Source organism: Lycorma delicatula, chromosome 2 (assembly GCF_047948215.1).
Source record: "Lycorma delicatula isolate Av1 chromosome 2, ASM4794821v1, whole genome shotgun sequence".
Classification (NCBI taxonomy): domain Eukaryota; kingdom Metazoa; phylum Arthropoda; class Insecta; order Hemiptera; family Fulgoridae; genus Lycorma; species Lycorma delicatula.
Genome location: NC_134456.1, coordinates 90,269,850 through 90,286,668, shown reverse-complemented (window position 1 = coordinate 90,286,668; position 16,819 = coordinate 90,269,850). Strand labels below are relative to the sequence as shown.

The window sequence follows — 16,819 nt, the reverse complement described above, 5'->3', positions numbered from 1 at the left end:
AATAAGGAAAAGATTTATTTATAGAACGTTAAATTATAAAAACCAAAATACAGTCCAACTTATTAAAAACGTTATAATGATTGCTAATATTAATCCTAATATTGCATTAACAAGATAACACAAAACAAATCTAAAGTTCATACAATTAAATTTCTCCCAATATTATTACTTTTGCTATTTACAAAAAAACTACTCTATAATTTATGACTGAATAGAAGAATTCTTTCACTACTGTTTACCAATAACTTACCGAACAACTTCCTGCATTCACCCACTGTCCAAAAAAGGAATGATCGTGGCGTACTCCTCCCTCGTTATTACCATACGTTTACTAATATTGCCGTCACTTCAACCGCGTCCAACTCGGGCTTCCTAAACTACTTTGTTATCGCTTGTTATCACGACTACCCGGAACACGGCCTCGCAGAACTATTTATATAAATACTGACTTTCTCCGCTGATTCCTACCAGTATTTATATCCTCTGGCCCCTGCAGAACCAGTACCCATTTTATCCCTAAACTGTTGACGCGTAATAATTGTCATAATCCGCGCCCTTATGTTTTTCAATAAATCCTAATTCCGGTCCGGTAACCCTTCTAGTCGAACAACAGCTTTTAGAGGGGACATTTAAAGTCTATACTGCAAAGAACAGATTGTTAAACAGACCCGTTACTCTAAGAAAAGAATCCCTTTTAGTTCCTTCTGGATACTTCTTTTCAGTATTATTTCTCTTTATTTCTTAATTGGAAGAAATCCGTTTATCTGGTCCGTTATACTAGTTCTATTACAATATATTCGTGCACATCAGCATAACAAGCTAGCAAAATAGGAATGGGATTCAGGAGAATCAAAGACATCTTCACTCATGTCTGGAGGAATCGCATCCGAGGCTGTTGCTATTCTTTTTGCACAGATGATCAAGCGACTACATTTTTTCTTAATATATGATGTCTTTTATTTAACCCCAAAAGAAAAAATCCATCGGTGTCATATAAATACTTCCCGATGTGAGCTTATCTGTCTATCAACCCTTCTGGGAACCTGTCCTTAATCGGAGCTTCTGCATGATATGAAGGGGTTCCATCCTATTAGAAAATAAGGACTTCCATATTTTCAATCTGCAGAAAAACGAAGTTCTTTAGCATCCAAGTACATTACACCCGTAATAGTCTGGCTATAAAGTAGAATGGACTTAATTTTGATTATTCATGATATCACACCAGACATTCACTTTCGGATAGTGGAGGTCCAAATTACCGAATCGTGTGGATTTTCTATTTTCCATACTCAACAGTTATGGTGATTCGTGATTCCATGAACATGATGAAAGTTTGCTTCATCAGCAGAAATGAAGTCTAATTTAGTCGTTACAAATCAAATTCTTTGTGGCTTATCGTTAGGTCTAATTTCATGGAGTAGCTACAGTTTATAAGCACAAAGTTTCAATCTCTTGAGAATAACATCGTGGACAGTGTTTTTAGAAATATCTAATCGACGATTAACAATAAGAACTGAACGTTTTGGATTTTACTGGAAAGACAGTAAATTGTTTTTGTGTTGTTCGGCACTTGTTTTAGGCATATCTGAAGAGTGTTCTTTTAAAACATTTCTGGTTTCCAAAAACTGTTCACCCCATTTACGAATGCTTTCGTTACTCGGAGAAGTTCTACTACGGACTTGTGTATAATTTCTATAGACGTCTGTTACTGATTTTGGTTATGCGAACCAATACACCCACTGTGCTTTCCCTTGTGTTGACGCAATTGTACTGAAGTCCAGGCTCTTAACAGTTTCGCCTTTGCAACAATCTAACGCAGCTGCGATCTGATAAATAATGTGTAAACTAAACCTTAATTATTGTCGCTTGAAGATTACGCATAAAACACTATTAAGTGATAATTATATTCGTTCTTGAAACCCCAGAGCTTTTTTTTAGACACCGATAGTCTGAATTATGACGAGATTTTGAGGCTTAACAGTATGGTAAAAAATCCAAGGTGTTTTTATTTTACTTTCTAATCATTTTTTTATTAGCAAATAGAACTGAATTTCATACTAAAATTTATCTTAAAAAAAAAATAAACAATAGGTAGATTTTTTATTTATTTTTTCTTCAATAAATAACTTTTCAAAAAATATCTGTTTCAGTCGGGAATTGTTTGTCGTAAGAAATTAAGATGAATAGTATTTTTGTTTTGAAACTTTATAGGAAAATTCAAATAATAATGAAAAATAATAATAATTATTATGGAGAATGAACCGGTTAATAAAAATATTATTAAATCTTGCTTCTCAAGCGCGCAATGCACAATAACTTTTCAAACAAAATAATTAGCCGGCACACTTTTTATAAGTAACGCTGTATGATATAACCCATGTTTTACAAGAGATTACAATATTTTTCATCTCTACAGCAGTTACTTGAATTTTTTTTCAAATATCTCATAATCTCTATCGTAATAATAGTTTATCATTCCTGACTGAAATAGCTATTAATTGGAGAACGGGTGATATCTAGTGGAAAGTTGGGTTTAAAAATGTCTAAATTTTGAAGAAAATCAGAAAAAATAAATAAATATTAAAAAAAAGACTGCAAAATCCATTGCTCTTTAGTATAGTGTAATTACTAATAATAATAGGATAATTACAGAGCGTGCGGCTGACAATTATATATATAGTATTTTGTATACAGTGTATGTATGTATATATATATTAATTAAATAATTAATTAATTTAATTTTTATAGATCAACCCTAAGTACATAATAACTGAAATAGGATGACTTACACTTAGCTTACTTCATTAGATAACAGAAGCGCTTTCGCGAATTTGATTCGCATCATCAGCTGCATGCATTATTCGCAGCTGATGATGCGAATATATATATATATATATATATAATACAAAACCATCAAAAACTTGCAAAAAATTGTTTAAAATACAAAGATCAATTAATTAAAAATAACCAAGCCAAAAATAAAATGTAAAAATATAATTAAAACAAAGAAAAAATTAAATAATTAAAAGTTAAAGCATTTAAAATAAAAACAAAAACTTAAGCAAAGCAAACAGTGAAATGGCTAGCACATGATTTTTCTTTGCTTAAGTTTTTGTTTTAACTTTTCCGAAATTGAAAAATGTCTTAAAAGGACATCATTTTCGACGTCTGGAGAACATTCAAAAGACTGTGACCGACCAGTTAAAAGTCCTACCAGTTGAAGCCTTCCAGCACTGCTACCAGGAGCGGGAACGAGTCCGTCAGTGTATAGCTGGCCAAGGGAACTATTTTTAAGGGGATAATATTGTTGCTTGAAAAAAATAAACTTTGGTAAGTAAAAAGTCAGTCTCATAACTTTTCTCACACACCTCGTATGTAATTTAATAGGCGTACAAGGAAGTCATGTGGTGTCCACAACAAATTTTTTTTCAGTTGGGATGGTAGGTATTAATAAATAAGTAATTTGCACGTAATAGTTTCAGTACAGAGCTTAAAGAGCATTTCAGAATGAGAATAAAAGACAAGATGGTTTCTGAGTAATTTTTACATTTCTAGTATTAAATTTTATATTCTTGTATTTTTATGTATATACATATATATCGATTGTCTTGACAACGTCTAGACGTATTAAAAAAAAATATCTAAAATAAATTCACTAGACCATACATAAAAATGTTACGGCAGTCTGGATTCAAAGTCTAGAAGACATTATCTCCCAGCTTGCACTAGGGTTATCAATTGTCTGGATACTTCATAAACGACTATCTTTAAATCTTCCTGTTTTTTTTTCAATTTTCAATTCAATCTTCCTGTTTTTTTTTTTTTAATTTGAAGCAGTTTTTTTTTAGATCTGTGATTTAAATATATGGTATTTTCGGCTAATGGTACCAGTATTTGTTTGTAAATATGATACATCGGTGGTACTGTTGTTAAGTATTTTGATTATTCCTAATAAATAATTTAGAATATCTTTAAATCCTATATGAAAACATACAAAACAAAATAAAAATGCTAATATTTAGTTACATATAAGTAACTTATATGTAGGAACGACAGCCTACGGGAAAATTATGTTGACGTACTTGTAATGTAAAGGAAATCTCCTTAAAAATCTAGTGATATTTAGTCAAATTATCGAAAATAAGTTTAATGTAACCAAAAAGTATCAAACTTTACAAAACTGATTAAATATGACCATCACATTAATCTTATCGTATAAAATAATAATGAAAAATAATGGCAAATTAGTATTAAAATATAATTATGTATCAAACAATTTTTTTACAAGAAATAAATATTAAAAATTAAAAAACATTGCCAAAAAAAAACACATGGCTCTTTAATATAGGATAATTAAAGAGCATACGGGTGACAATTTTGTTTATAGTATTTTTATACAGTATAATTTTGATTTCAATTTTATTTATATGTAGCAATATTTGAGTGAATAAATAGATTAAATGAACACAGCTGAAAATTTGATAAAACATTAAAAAAATGAACATTACGGAACTTCACAAAATTAAACCTTTCCCTTTTTCCCGTTTCTTTTCCTTTTTCCCCATTTTAATTTTACCATATTTCCTTTCCCTTTTCTTCTCCCTTTCCCTTTCATTCCCCGATTCACTTTCCCGTATTTCCCTTTCAACCCTTCCTCTTTCCCCTTTACTTTTTTCTACTTCTCCCTTTCCATTCCCTTTTCACATTTTCCTTTTCCCCTTCTTCCCTTTTACGATTTTTCCCTGTCTCCCTTTTACCCCGCGCGTAAATCGATCCGGTAGTTTTTTAGTCTATAGCAGACACAGATATCGGAAATATTGAAATAGAATCGTAAAATATTTAGTATAGCGTGTGTTACTTTTACGTCCAATAGATAGCGCTGTTTTTAAAAAAAAGCATGTTTTTACCTGTCACAGGTATATCTTAGGTATATAAATAGTAGGTATATAAAAACACGCGCGTATTCGAATGGAACGTTGTATCAAAGTTTTAAAGCAATCGGTGAAGAACTATCGGAGATTTAAGATTTTGGACAAACGAACATTTTATATATATACTACATAACCTATGACATTCCCGGTAACGTAAGGATTCCAGCGCGGGTTCATATCTCTAAATTGGTTCAGCCGTTCAGTTGCTACGGTAGAACACACATACACCCTAAATATATTCCACTCCTTTTTTGGCAATAGTGTAATAACACAGGTTCTAAAACATTTTATTTCATAATATTACAATTTTCTATATTCTAATATCCGACACTTTTACCATTGCAAGTATAAGAAGCAAGGACCTTCCTTGTTGGGGATTTAAATGCTTGTAACAGTTTATATGGTTAAATAATTAAAAACAAAAGAGAACGTTAATCCATGAAAATTAATTTTTCTTTAACCAATAATTAACACATAAGTAAAACTTAAATAATCACAAAATTTTCCAAAAATTAAATGTACCTTTTTCTTCTTCTTCTTACAGATATTTTGTAAATAATTCGTCAAAAAAAATCGTTGTAGCTAAAATAGTAGGAAATAATTACTCCTGTAAAGTGACATAACTGTTTTTAAAAATAAAAACTATTTCTCTTAGTACAAAAGGGGAAAATTAAAACTGTATCTAAAATATAAATTATAAGCAATCCTATACAAATGACCTTTTCCATTATTTTAATCATAAAAACTGACTGTTTATAAAAATCATTTCTCTCAGAGAAAGCAACAATGTACCTAAAATTCTTCACAATCGTCATAGCTATAAGAGACTGAATAAAGCAATATAACGAATTAATATGCTTTTCTGTAAGATACAATAATTTGCATACACTATTACCATTAATAGCGAAAAGTACTGAAAAAAATCTTAAAGAATCTCTCCTTAAAAAAAAATGACTAAACTTCCTTCCGCTATAAAATAACTATAAACACATCTGAGAAAAAAAATTTTCTTTAACAGGTAAAAAGTGTAACGCCTCCGTAGATTCAAACTACTCAATAAAATCCTCAATTTTTGCTTTTAAATAATAAATTGAAGACTAGGAGAATTAATAACTACAATATAAGACTATCTCACTGTCACTGATAAAATTCTTTTGTTCGGAAGTAGGCAATTAAAAAACGAACTGAATAAATAGGTCAATTAATTTTTAAAAAACCAAACTAATCTTAAATATTATTTGAAAAATTTTAATACTAGCTGATAATTTATAATTCAGACTACGATCTCACATTCGTTAGTTAATTAGAAGTAATCGAATTTACATTGTGATTAACAACAAAATATTTACGAAATATAAATGTAGTCTATTACATACAAATTTTAAACTGAAAATACTGCTTTGAATGATTACGTTATATTATTTTTTGGAGAAATAACATAATTTTAAAAGATATCTCAGTAGTTATAAAAATTAAGTAGTAACTACATATAAGGTAATTATGTATGAATTATATACAAAATAATGGCATCTCACCTCCTGGTTTAAAATTTAAAGAACCGCGCGCAAGCACCAAACACGTAGTTCGTTAATATTCACTATCACAAAAAACAAAAAATACCATACACATAACACCGTCTCCGCCGGCTTACTGACAGGAAAACGGTGAACTGTTATCCCCACTACCGAATAAACCTGATACTCCCACTCCTATAAAACTAGTACTACCTTCCAAATGCTCATTATTTTGGTGAATAATACGTGAAAAATTAAAAGTTAAACATAAAATATTATTTCAAAATAGCTGTAATTCAGTAATGATTTTTTGAATATATATTATGATAATCATTTAAATTTTGATTTTTAGAAGTCGATACCGATTTAATAAAAAAACTACACATTCTAACGCTTAATCTGGTCTTGAAAGTCAAAATTTAAAGAAGATATTTTACGTTTTTAGAACAGTTTTTTTTTCTAAAAACTGCTCTAAATGCTCTACAGGAAATGAACCCACATGAAAAATAGATGTTTGTAAGAAACAAAGATGAGAACTATATCGTGATAAAAAAAGCAAAGGTAATACAGTCATGAAAATTGGTATTTAGAGTCTTCTTTAAAAATAATGAAAACAATTATAAAAATTTTAAAAAATTATGGCCAAAAAAATAAATAAATAAATGAAACTAAAAAAATGACAATAAATCGAACTGAAAAAAGAAAACAAAGATATGGAAATAAAGGACTAGAGTAATAAAATAAAGGCTCTAAATAGTAGCTGTCCTATATTAAAGAGGTCTGAATAGTAATTATTCTATATGAAAGAGCCCCGACTGCATTTAAATATTTTCGTTGAAGGACAAAATTTTCTTATCGTTGTAAGACCTAGTGAGAACTTAATCACTGGACAACCTTTTTTTTTTTTTTGTCTTCAGTCATTTGACTGGTTTGATGCAGCTCTCCAAGATTCCCTATCTAGTGCTAGTCGTTTCATTTCAGTATACCCTCTACATCCTACATCCCCAACAATTTGTTTTACATACTCCAAACGTGGCCTGCCTACACAATTTTTCCCTTCTACCTGTCCTTCCAATATTAAAGCGACTATTCCAGGATGCCTTAGTATGTGGCCTATAAGTCTGTCTCTTCTTTTAACTATATTTTTCCAAATGCTACTTTCTTCATCTATATGCCGCAATACCTCTTCATTTGTCACTTTATCCGCCCATCTGATTTTTAACATTCTCCTATAGCACCACATTTCAAAAGCTTCTAATCTTTTCTTCTCAGATACTCCGATTGTCCAAGTTTCACTTCCATATAAAGCGACACTCCAAACATACACTTTCAAAAATCTTTTCCTGACATTTAAATTCATTTTTGATGTAAACAAATTATATTTCTTACTGAAGGCTCGTTTAGCTTGTGCTATTCGGCATTTTATATCGCTCCTGCTTCGTCCATCTTTAGTAATTTTACTTCCCAAATAACAAAATTCTTCTACCTCCATAATCTTTTCTCCTCCTATTTTCACATTCAGTGGTCCATCTTTGTTATTTCTACTACATTTCATTACTTTTGTTTTGTTCTTGTTTATTTTCATGCGGTAGTTTTTGCATAGGACTTCATCTATGCCGTTCATTGTTTCTTCTAAATCCTGTTTACTCTCGGCTAGAATTACTATATCATCAGCAAATCGTAGCATCTTTATCTTTTCACCTTGTACTGTTACTCCGAATCTAAATTGTTCTTTAACATCATTAACTGCTAGTTCCATGTAAAGATTAAAAAGTAACGGCGATAGGGAACATCCTTGTCGGACTCCCTTTCTTATTAGGGCTTCTTTCTTATGTTCTTCAATTGTTATTGTTGCTGTTTGGTTCCTGTACATGTTAGCAATTGTTCTTCTATCTCTGTATTTGAACCCTAATTTTTTTAAAATGCTGAACATTTTATTCCAGTCTACGTTATCGAAAGCCTTTTCTAGGTCTATAAACGCCAAGTATGTTGGTTTGTTTTTCTTTAATCTTCCTTCTACTATTAATCTGAGGCCTAAAATTGCTTCCCTTGTCCCTATACTTTTCCTGAAACCAAATTGGTCTTCTCCTAACACTTCTTCCACTCTCCTCTCAATTCTTCTGTATAAAATTCTAGTTAAGATTTTTGATGCATGACTAGTTAAACTAATTGTTCTGTATTCTTCACATTTATCTGCCCCTGCTTTCTTTGGTATCATAACTATAACACTTTTTTTGAAGTCTGATGGAAATTCCCCATTTTCATAAATATTACACACCAGTTTGTATAATCTATCAATCGCTTCCTCACCTGCACTGCGCAGTAATTCTACATGTATTCCGTCTATTCCAGGAGCCTTTCTGCCATTTAAATCTTTTAATGCTCTCTTAAATTCAGATCTCAGTATTGTTTCTCCCATTTCATCCTCCTCAACTTCCTCTTCTTCCTCTATAACACCATTTTCTAATTCATTTCCTCCGTATAACTCTTCAATATATTCCACCCATCTATCGACTTTACCTTTCGTATTATATATTGGTGTACCATCTTTGTTTAACACATTATTAGATTTTAATTTATGTACCCCAAAATTTTCCTTAACTTTCCTGTATGCTCCGTCTATTTTACCAATGTTCATTTCTCTTTCCACTTCTGAACACTTTTCTTTAATCCACTCTTCTTTCGCCAGTTTGCACTTCCTGTTTATAGCATTTCTTAATTGCCGATAGTTCCTTTTACTTTCTTCATCACTAGCATTCTTATATTTTCTACGTTCATCCATCAGCTGCAATATATCGTCTGAAACCCAAGGTTTTCTACCAGTTCTCTTTATTCCGCCTAAGTTTGCTTCTGCTGATTTAAGAATTTCCTTTTTAACATTCTCCCAATCTTCTTCTACATTTTCTACCTTATCTTTTTTACTCAGACCTCTTGCGATGTCCTCCTCAAAAATCTTCTTTACCTCCTCTTCCTCAAGCTTCTCTAAATTCCACCGATTCATCTGACACCTTTTCTTCAGGTTTTTAAACCCCAATCTACATTTCATTATCACCAAATTATGGTCGCTATCAATGTCTGCTCCAGGGTAAGTTTTGCAGTCAACGAGTTGATTTCTAAATCTTTGCTTAACCATGATATAATCTATCTGATACCTTGCAGTATCGCCTGGCTTTTTCCAAGTGTATATTCTTCTATTATGATTTTTAAATTGGGTGTTGGCAATTGCTAAATTATACTTCGTGCAAAACTCTATAAGTCGGTCCCCTCTTTCATTCCTTTTGCCCAGCCCGTATTCACCCACTATATTTCCTTCCTTGCCTTCTCCAATGCTTGCATTCCAATCTCCAACTATTATTAAATTTTCATCTCCTTTTACGTGTTTAATTGCTTCATCAATCTCTTCGTATACACACTCTACCTCATCATCATCATGGGCGCTTGTAGGGATATAGACGTTAACAATCGTTGTCGGTTTAGGTTTTGATTTTATCCTTATTACAATGATTCTATCGCTATGCGTTTTGAAATACTCCACTCTCCTCCCTATCTTCTTGTTCATCACGAAACCTACTCCTGCCTGACCATTATTTGACGCTGAGTTAATTACTCTAAAATCACCTGACCAAAAGTCGCCTTCCTCTTCCCACCGAACCTCACTAATTCCTACTATATCCACATTTGTCCTACCCATTTCCTTTTTTAAATTTTCTAGCCTACCAACCTTTTTTAAGCTTCTAACATTCCACGCTCCGACTCGTAGAATGTTATTTTTTAATTTTCTGGTGACCCCTTCCTTAGTAGTCCCCACCCGGAGATCCGAACGGGGGACTATTTTACCTCCGGAATATTTTACCAAGGAAGGCGCCTCCATTATTGCTATGTGAAAATGCAGAGAGCCACATTTTCTTGGAAAAAAAGCAGCTGTAGTTTTCCATTGCCTTCAGCTGCGCAGTACTCAGAGGACTGAGTGATGTTGATACGGCCGTTTAAGTCGTCCTGACTCACGCCCCTAACAACTACTGAAAGAGCTGCTGCCCTCTTTCAGGAATCATTCCTTAGTCTGGCCCTCAACAGATACCTCTCCGATATGGTTGCACCTTCGGTCCAGCTACTCTGTATCCCTGAGCACTCAAGCCCCCTCACCAACGGCAAGGTCTCATGATTCATAGAGGAGGACAACCTTAAATTTATTTAATTAATAAATAAATAATTAATTATTATTTATTTAATTTTATTTCTACAGATGAAAAATATAGTTAAATTAAAACTGTGACAGTTGATTGGTCACCCATTATTTTATTTAATTAAATACTGCATAACAATGTTTAGTCCTTTACTTCCATACCTTGTTTTTTTTAGTTCGATTTATTATCGTTCTTTTTAGTTCAATTTATTCTTTTTATTTGTTATCAGTCGTATTTTTATAATTTTTTATTTGTTTTTATTACCCACCGGGTTGGTCTAGTGGAGAACGCGTCTTTGCAAATCAACTGATTTTGAAGTAGAGAGTTCCAACATTCAAATCCTAGGCAGTTACTTTTATACGGAATTGAATACTAGATCGTAGATACCAGTGTTCTTTGGTGGTTGGGTTTCAATTAACCACACATCTCAGAAATGGTCGACCTGACACTGTACAAGACTACACTTCATTTACAGTCATACATATCATCCTCTGAAGTAATACCTGGGGTTGATTCCCGGAGGTTAAACAGAAAAAAAAAAATAAAAATAAAAACTTATTTTTATTATTTAATATTTTTTAATGATCATCGAGAAAAATTCACGATTCAAAAACTTACGGACATAACGTATCTAACGTACTGAGCCAGGTGCGGAAACTATGAGCATTTCAATTTATTTATTTAATTGGCGTATACCGATCTAAACTTATAGATTCCTCACACGCAATCCCCAGGGGAAGACCATTATTATTAAACAGAAATTATATCAATTTATTTAATATTATTTTATTTTATTTAACGTAAATTTAATTCTACTATTTTTGTAATATTATTCATTCGATTCAAACGCATTTCATTCATTCAATCTGATTCAAATCCGTTATTCAATCGATTTGAATCATTCAGTTCAAACCGCGCTAATACAGTGATAAAGTAACTGTAGCCCAGCTCACAGTTCATTAATTCAATTCATTAAAGTTTATGCTTCAACCGGCAAATCTCCAGTAATAATACATATACGTATATATTTATGTAGCCTATGACATTCCCGGTAACTTAAGTTTTCCAATGCGGGCTCATACATCGAAATCGATTCGGCCGTTGAACTGCTACGATGGAACTAACATATCCGCATACATACACATATACACCCTAAATACATTTCACTCCTTTTGGGCAGTTGTGCGACAAATTGGCAAGTGTTATAACATTTTTCAAAAATTGAATTAGAGATGGAAAAGGGAGGCAAACTCTCTTGAAAATTTATTTTTCAGGGACTGAAGGTGTTACAGTTGTAAAAATTGGTATTTAGACATTTTTTTGAAAATTATATTAAACATATTTCACCATTTTTAAAAATCCAAATTAAGGGGTGGCAAAGGGCTGCCCCTCTCCCAATGGGAGAGGGGCAGGCATTATCTCCTTAAAGCTCAACAAGTCCCAATAATTGAGCTTTAGGAGATAATGCCTATCCCCTAAAGCTGTGTTTCGCCATGACTATCAACAAGTCCCAGGGGCAGAGTCAGAAGGTGTCATGAATTAACCTAAGGAAGATTCCTTTTTTCATGGGCAATCTTATATCACCTCACCTGACTGTTTAATAACTACTCATGGTAGGCTATTGATCTTTAATATAAAAAAAAATAAAAGGTGTAAAATAAAGAATTTAAAAAACAAAACAAAACTTTAAAAAAAATTTCAAAAATAGTTTAAAAATAATACTTATAAAATATACTAATAATTATTCTTGTAATTTTGATTTTCAGAAGTTACCGTCATTAAAAACAGCTTCTAACAATTTACTAACGCTTAATTTTGCACCAATTTCTAAAAGTTAAAATTTAAAGAAAGGCTGAAAAAGAAGTTTAATTTTTTCTGTGAATTTTAATCAGTTTTATTATCTTTTTTAAGTTCAAACTATTGCTTAAATCTTAAATGAAATCTATAAGGATTTAAGGTTAATGTTTCCCCATAGATATTTTTGACAGATTTCATTTAGGATCCATAACCTAAGGATAAAGCCAACAAGTATGAATTCGCCTGAGATAAATTACAAAGAATTACGTATTTCACAACAATTTTAAAATATTTGATTGCAAACATTACAAATAAGTTCTTTTTTTCTTGAAAATCACATTTGCTTACAGATATAATAGAACACCTAAAAAAGAATCAACTTTTGATATTCATACATAGAAACACAAAAGACAAATAAGCATATTAACTATAATTTGAAAATTTTATAAAACACATGAAAAGTATGCGTGAAAAATGAACAATTTTGCTAACATACTAAAACGAAAACAATTTTTTAAATGAACAAAAAATGATACAGATCAGTATACTGTTTAACTAAAGTGGTTTCCTAACGACTTCAAGATGGGTACCATTAACGATTGCCACTCTTAACTCTTAACTGGTTGCGTCGGGTCTATATGACCCAGGACACTATTTTATATTTAAAGTTTAATATCTTCCTCAATGGTATCAGGTTGGCAAGCCTGCTAATCTCCTATCATAATCCATTCTATCAGTCGATATTCAGCTTCCCTTAGTTTGTGTAATATGTGCAATTTCTGTAATAAGTAACAAAAATAATCTATTTTACCTGACACGACCAGTTGTGTTACACTATTCCAAGAAATTTTTTTAAAAATTTAGGCCACATTTTAGCACAAAATTTACTTGTACAAAGGTATCTCCTTTCAGGAAACCCAAAAAACTTGAAAAAAATAATAATTAATTTTGAAGAACATTACATTACTATAGTTGATGTTCAACAAACAGAGGAGCGAGATGTGGAATTAGAAGGAAACGTGAATGCTGTCACCTCTACCCAAACACCAAGGACAATAAATATAACATTGTTTGTCTGAAATATGGGCACCGTATTTGTAAAAATCACACTTCTATTATGTGTGAAGATTGTGATTCTCTGAAATTATAAATTTAAGAAAAATGTATGCAAATGTACTGTTCAGGACATTTTGGCACCCAGGCAAATTGTGCATTCTTTACTTTTAGATGATCAGCTCGGTTCAAATATTTCTATTTGAAAACATATTTACAGATGTGTTGTAAGTTTGTCTTCAATAATCAATCAGGAATAATTATATTTTTACACCAGCAGAGTTCAACTAAAATGAAGATCTTCATTTTTTATAAGGTTTTGTAATTTGTTTTTCTTTGATTATTTTGTTTTAAAGAGCAAGATATTTTTTTTTATTTGAATAAAAAATAGTTTATTTTTCTCATATAAGTATTCATTTCTTTTTAATTTGAATAATGTATTATTAATTTAATTTACAAATGTTTGGGTCATAGTGACCCAACACAACTAGTAATGCTATAAAAAGAGCATGGCCACTTAAGGTTAAACACCAAGAATAAAATTATTATCTCCAGGAAGATCTTCTTAAAGCACAGTTTCAACTTTTGAAAGTGATTCATTTTATTTTATCAAATTTACTAGCTGTTGTAGCTAGCTAGCTGCTGAAATTTCTTTCAAAAATTGTTTTGTGATAATATTTTTAATTAAACTAAAAAATCATCAATTCCGAAGATTGACCAAAATAAATATTATCAGATCTTTAGTTATAAAATTTTGAAATAAGTTATCTCCCATTTAGTTGATTTTCCATTTTAACAGCATTAAATAGTTTCATGTAATAAATGGAAAATTATATTAGTAAAAAAAATATTTTATGAGTATAAAAAAAAAAATTATCGGTGATTCGATACCGAACCCCACGAATAGCAAAAGGAGTCGTTACCATAGAGCCACACACGCTACACAAAGACTTTGTGTCAGTTGCACTTCATAAGAAGTGTCCCCTGTTTGTTTGTTTAGTTAATTAACAATCAATTTCAATACTCTTAAGAATCAATAGACTTGTATAAAATATTTACTTTTTATTAAGGATTATTCCAAAAAAATTTTTATTATTTTTAATAAATATTACAACTTTATCAGTACCAAATAATACTAATTCATATTGAAAGTGAATAATCATTCATAAATATTCGATTGTTAGCTCGTTTAATCATTATCATGTATTTAAAATTTTGTAAAATTTTTGTACAACTAAAAACTTTTGTCCCAAAATCCCTTACTTATATGTTCAAATAACCCGGTAGAAAATGAGATTTTGGGACGAGCGTATACGCATGCGTGCCGAATACTGTGCGCAATGCTACACCTTGTTACTTTCATCATGCACATACCCATATAATGGTTAATAAAGAATATACTCAAAATATGGTTACTTGCGTATTTAATTAATATCTGTGAATTAGTGCCAAGGTGAAAAATAACGTAAAGAAATTCTGTTATGTGTATCTACAGATATTTTAGTGAACAATATTGGTTTATTTATTATTGAATGCTGGTTTGTCAGTGGTTAGCTTATCCTGGGAATGTTCATACACTAGAGACTTTGTTGAATAATGACATTTAGCATTCATGGATGATGTGTTCTTTTAGGCTAGTAGAAAACATTACAAAACTCATCATTATAAATCAGCTGATTTCAAAGTCAAGAGTTCTAAGAATCAAATCCTAGAAAAGGCAGTTACTTTTATACTGATTTGAATACTAGATTGTGGATACTGGTATTCTCTGGTGGTTGGGTTTCAATAGACCATACATCTCATCTGAGACTGTACAAGACTACACTTCATTTAGATTCATACATATCATCCTCATTCATCTGAAGTAATACCCTGTGATGGTTCCAGAGGCTAAACAGAAAACATGAGAGAAACACTACAAAATATTTATTTGTAAACTATGTTAGTAGTTTACTTTTCAGATGGGAGAATGAACAGAGATTTAAATGAGCTTATCAAGACTTGTCAGGTGAGGCCATGAAAAACTGCCCATGAGAAATATGTTAATTCCTGCTACCTTCACACTCTGTCCATGGGAATTGTTGATAGTCATGATGAAACACAACTTTGGGGAAAATGTCCAATTTGCCACCCCTCAAATCGAATTTTTAAAAAGTGGTAAATCATGCGTATAATATTATTTTCAAAGATATTTTCAAAACTGTAACTCCTTCAGTTCATGAGATATAGATTTTCAAGAAAAAAGTATCAATTTTCATGACTGCAGTAACTATGGCTCCTGAGATACAGAATTCTCATTAAAAATTTTTTCCCCTTATTTACAACTCCTTTATAGATATTTTCCAAAATCCTTTAAGTATTGCCTATGTTATAATAATAATGACCACTCTAAAATTCATGAACCCCTAGATTAAGTAGTTTGAGCTGTGTATATCGAGTCAATCAATTAGTCAGAACACTGTTTTCTATGTATAGATTTTCATGTTTTTCAAACAGTAAAATGTGCTGCCAAGACCATGTTGTGATATTACATTTAGTAATCAACAATCAGTTTTTGTTTGTGATGTGATTAAATACTATAGTGTAGTATCTAACTGATGGATTAAACAAATCATGCAAATTTTAGAAAGCACATAAAAGCTGTTCCAAGATTTTTAACTGTGTAAAATTTACGTTATACTATATTAATTAGGTTAAGATCATATTTTTATGATTTAATGTTTTGATGTTCATTTAATTAAATCATATAAAAAAGAGGAAATTTGTAAAAAGTGTATTTATCCATTTCTTTTAACATGCTACATGACAATAATAAGAAATAAATATTTATAAAATGTAGAAATCGATCAAAATCCATATAAAACAGAAAATAATAACTACATGTAATAAAATGAATAAAGGCTCAAGCTAAGACCTTGGTAAGTTATCAAAAGAATTAACTAATGGCTTTAGTTATTACTAAAACACCGTCTACATCCACAAATCAGAAAGGCAAATATTATTCTTTCCCAATCACCTTGTCAAAGGAACCAAAGAGGCTGGCTGCTGCATCTAACATAATGCACTAAAATTAATAAAAATAAATAACTCTTTTTATTTATTTGAGAATATCTATTTATAAAATATTGGTTATATCAGTAAGAAAGACTTCCTTTGAGGACCTTAGTAGCAGCAATATATATGTATTCTGAAACAACCGCCATTCACTCTGGGAATTAAGACCCCAAAAATTACACTTGACCATAACATTTTGACATCTTGAAATATTGTCTCTGAACAGCTTTAATTCAATTAGAAGTGTAGTCTCCATTATAATTCCATATTTGGGGGCAGTATTCAA

The 16,819-nt window shown here is 31.1% G+C and overlaps 1 protein-coding gene across 3 annotated transcripts in view; it reads right to left on the bottom strand.

Moving 5' to 3' along the window:
- Positions 1-6,587, bottom strand: part of LOC142318991 (bcl-2-related ovarian killer protein-like) — a 421,142-nt gene extending 414,555 nt beyond the window's left edge. For all 3 annotated transcript variants that reach the window (XR_012755090.1, XM_075355752.1, XM_075355753.1), the window contains exon 1: positions 6,467-6,587. The gene's annotated coding sequence lies outside the window, so the exon portion shown is untranslated. The remainder of the gene's footprint in view (positions 1-6,466) is intronic.
- Positions 6,588-16,819: the final 10,232 nt, after the last annotated feature.